The following is a 4,676-nucleotide window of genomic DNA, read 5'->3' as shown; positions in this document are numbered from 1 at the left end:
AAAAGATTACAATAATCTGCCCCACACTACTTTAAAAGCCATTTTATTTCAACATCTTAACACATGTAAATGGGAGAAATCAGTAGCAAAATTTCTTCTGCAAAGACTAATACTTTATATCTTGAAAAAAAATGCCATTTTTTCATCATAAACAATGCGAAAAGAAAGTCTCTACTTATTGATTCAAGAAAGAGCTATAATTTTCTATACCTAACTAAATTTTAAGACTTCTAATTCTTTCCAGTATTCTTATCTGTTGGCTTAGAATGAACCCACTGTCTATCTTTGCAATGAAAATAGTCCTGAGCTGGTGGAGTACAGTGGAACAAACTAACACTGTGCATTGACTTAGAAAGTGCCTTATGACATGGGAGTGATTGCCTTTTATTTCAAACACCATTTAACTAGGAACCTGAAAGTGCCTGGTAGCAGCCCCTTGAAGGAAATGAAGAATATAATGTTTAGTAGTTTTTCTTCAGAAGGAAAAGATATATTTCCTCCAAATTTAACTCTGTGAGAGAAACTCTTATTTTTTAAATTTTTCTCAAAAAAGTTTAGAAATAGGAATTTGATATATATATTATAAGCAAAAATGTTAGTTATGATATATTATCATGACTAGTAAATTCAAATAATCATGACATTTCTTAATGGAATTATGAGATATTTCCAAGTCATTGACATATGTCTATATCAATATATCTACATCAATAGATATAGATATATAGATATATATACACACAGATTTTTGACATATAAATATACAATAAAATCAATTTTTATATATGTATATATATAAAATGGCCTCATGCATAAGTAATTTACCCCAACCTTTATTTCCCAAAGATTTTCTCCTGGACTTTCTTAAAGTTTTATGCTTTTACATCTTACATTTAAATACACAATCTATTTTGAGTTAATTTTTGAATAAGTTGTGAGTTTTAGGTTAAGGTTCAATTTTTTTAAAATAGATGTCCAATTCCTCTACCACCATTTGTTGAAAAGACTATCCTATATCCATTGAATTGCTTTTGAATCTTTGTCAAGAATGAGTTGGGCACTGTATTCTACTGCTGCTGTAAAAATTCATCACAAATTTAGTGGCTTAAACAGTACAAAATTATCATCTTACAGTTCCAGAGGTCTGAAATACAAAATGGATCTCACTGGGCTAAATCAAGGTATTACCAGGGCTGCATTCTTTTTGGAGGTGATAAAGGAAACTCTTTCTTCCCTTTTCTAGTTTCTAGAGGGAACCTGGGTTCATTGACTCATGGTTCTCCTCCATCTTCAAAGCTAGCAATATAGCATCCTCAGTCGCTTTCTGACTTTAACTTTTCTGCCTCTCTCTTCCACTTATAAAGACCCCTGGAATTACATTGTACTCACTTAGATAATCCAGGATAATCTCCCCCTCTCAAGAGCCTTAATTTAATTTAATCACACTTATAAAGTCCCTTTTTAGCATTTTACCTAACATAATCACAGTTCTGAGGATTGGATATACTTGTAGGGGGCCATTATTGTGCCAACTGTAGTTTTACTAGTATGAGTCTATTCTGGGTTCTCGATTTGATTCCATTGATCTATGTGTCTATCCTTCTACCAGTACCACACAGTCTTGATTATTGTAGCTAGATAATAACTCTTGAAATCAAGTAGACTGATTCCTCCCACTCTATTTTTCTGTTTCAAAATTATTTGACCTAGTCTGATTCCTTTGACTTTGTATATAAATTTTAGAACTTTTTATATCTATGAAAAAGTTTGCTGAAATTTAAAAACAAAATTGTATTAAACTTCTATATCAATTTGGAAATTTGACATCTTTAATATATTAATTCTTCCAATCCATGAACAGGGTATATCTCTGTTTATTTAGATTGTCTTTGATTTCTTTCCTTCAGCATTTTGTAGTTTAGCATTCAAGGCCTTTTCAAGTTTTGTTAAGTCTACACCTAACTAAGTATTTCATTCTTTTTGAGCAATTGTAAATGGAAACATATTTTTTATTTTGATTTTCATGTATCCATTGCTTGTATATAGAAATACAGTTAATTTTTATATATTAATCTTATTTCCTATGACCCTGTCTAACTTGCTCTTCAGTTTTAAGAGTTTGTTTTTGTTTTTGAGTCCTTGGGATTTTCATGTCATCTGCAAATATGGATAGATCTTTTATGATCTTTATGCCTTTTATTTCTTTTTCTTGACTCTTTTTGCACTGGCTAGAACTTTTGGCACTATGTTGAATAACAGTGGTGAGAGAAGAAATTCTTGCCTTCTCCCAAATCTTAGGGGAGAAATTTTCCCTCCATTCCAGTTTCCTGAGATTTTTTTTTTTTTAAATCAAAAATAGGTATTAAGTTTTACAAAATGCTTACTCTGCACCAATTGATCTGGTTATGTGATTTTTCTTCTTTAGTTATTAATATAATGGAATATATTAATTGACATTAGAGTATTGGACCAGTTTTGCTTTTTGAGGAATTGTTTCATTTTATCTGTATTGTCAGATTTACTTATGTAGAGTTTTTGGTAGTATTCCCACACATCATTTTATAGAGTTATCTATGACATCTTATTTACTTAGAATACATTATTTTACCATAAATATCCCTTTGAAGTACCTGAGATATGTAAACTTGTGTAATCATTCTCAAACAGGTGTCATGGAGTACTCAGTGATAAATAGAAAAATGAAATGCCACTTTATCTATCTTTGGTGTAGACAGTAAGATTAGATATGGTAAAAAATTTCTTACAGGTACTGACAGTTGGAAGTATTTTGCAAAGACTTTTGCCAGAGTACATTCTAATCCTTTATTCCAAAGAAAATCAGATTCTTTTTATAATATATAGTACATATATATTTACCTTTTCCCTTCATATATCAAATAGCCCAAATATGTCAACTTATCATCTCCCTCCAAAAAGTTATACTCCAACTTATTAAAGATGAAAACATAATTTAGTATTTATAATAACTAGGTATAGCTATATTTTTGGCTCTACAGAAATTCTATTTCATAACAAATCACAGAGGTTCATGTTCTGTAGAATTTTGATTTCTTGTTATCATTTACAGTTATTTTCAGTGTTGCCTAAGGCAAAATTGTTGCCTTGGTAGCACAAAAATGTACACTTAATTCTAGACCAAAGAAACAGATCTTTTTTTAGCTTTATACCATGCCCATTTGGATGAGGCATGAAGATACTCATGGCATCAGGTACATGGCACCCGTGCTCCCCCTCCCCACTTCTGCATCCATGGAGGTGTCATAAATGAGCCAGAGTAGTCTATTCTAGAGAGTAAAGCAAAAAAAAAAAATTTTAATGCCTACAGCACCTGGTCTTCCTAGGTGGTCTCCCATTCAAGTACTAACCAGGCCCAACCCTGCTTAGCTTTTGAGATCAGACAAGATCAGGCACGTTCAGGGTGGCATGGCCATAGACAAAAAAAATTGTTGTCATTTTAAATGTAATATTTCAGACAACTGTTTCCCACCTAGCAACATAACACACAAGATGAAGTGCACTGGCCTTCCCTATTCTAGATGTTTTATGAGGAATTTATTTAAAAATAAAATAAAAAGCATGATGCTCTTAGTTTTTACCTGAAACTTCTAGCTGGTCATTCATAGGGAACATTTAAACAAAAATTTATTTGGAAATGAAAGCTTCTTTTAAAGTATGTAACTGACTGACAGCAGAAAAATATTATTGCAACTCCATTATTTTTAGAACCATACTATATAAAATAAGCTGAAAATTAGATGTTACTCACTTCCAAATTAATCTGTAGTTCTCTATGGTTGAAAATTGATTTTTTCCCTTCTAAAATTTTTAAATAGTGAAAGCATTATACACTTTTTTACATTGTAACTTCAGAAAGGTTTATTTCAAATAGGGTACTGTAGTAATCATTATAGCTATTCATTCACTCATTCCAGAAATACTTAGTGAATACCTAATAAGTGTGAGCCACTATTTATGGCTCCAAAAAGTGGGGATCAAGAAAGCCAAAGTTCTTTTCCCGTAAGGGAGGATACAGACAGACAGCTAGAAATATACAGACAAATATCCACGTATAATTGTACGCAGAGTACTGAGATAGGATGGTTTGAGAGGGAATACTCAGCAACTGATTTAGACTGGTGGTGAGGAGTGGCTTCTCAAAGAAGCTGAATCAGGGAATTTGATCAAAGACATGATTTACCCGAAGGAGCCAGTTTTGTGAAGTTGCAGGAAGAGCTGGTTTCATTATTTTCAGGGCACCTTGCAAAAAGAAAATGTGTGTCTCCTTATTCTAAAAGCAGAAAAAGTACCATTACTTGTACTCAAATATATATATAGCTCTCTCATTTTTTCTATGCTCTTTTCCTGGACTAGTCATAGTACCTGTTATTTGTCATATTTTAACATTATCGATATGTTAATGTTATTCTAAGCAAATAAAATTAAAATTTTAAATTATTAGATGAGTTACCATTCATCTTTATATTGTATAGTGCCAGTTTAAAAAGCAAAAATGAGAGCATTTAACTCACAGGTGGCATCATCGAAATTACACAAGTTTTGATTTCATAGCTTGTGCAGATATATGTATTTCCTTCTTACCAAGAACATTGTACAAAATTGATTCAACTGTTTTTATTTCACCTCTGATAGGCATG

At 31.7% G+C, this 4,676-nt stretch overlaps 1 non-coding gene across 1 annotated transcript; it reads right to left on the bottom strand.

Moving 5' to 3' along the window:
• Positions 1 to 3,337: 3,337 nt before the first annotated feature.
• Positions 3,338 to 3,456, bottom strand: LOC111740725. Its single transcript, XR_002780730.1, has one exon. It is a non-coding gene; the product is annotated as a 5S ribosomal RNA (ribosomal RNA).
• Between the last annotated feature and the right edge of the window lie 1,220 nt (positions 3,457 to 4,676).

Source organism: Pteropus vampyrus, unplaced genomic scaffold (genome assembly GCF_000151845.1).
Source record: "Pteropus vampyrus isolate Shadow unplaced genomic scaffold, Pvam_2.0 Scaffold67, whole genome shotgun sequence".
In the NCBI taxonomy this organism is placed as follows: Eukaryota; Metazoa; Chordata; class Mammalia; order Chiroptera; family Pteropodidae; genus Pteropus; species Pteropus vampyrus.
This window is presented reverse-complemented; position numbering and strand designations above follow the sequence as displayed.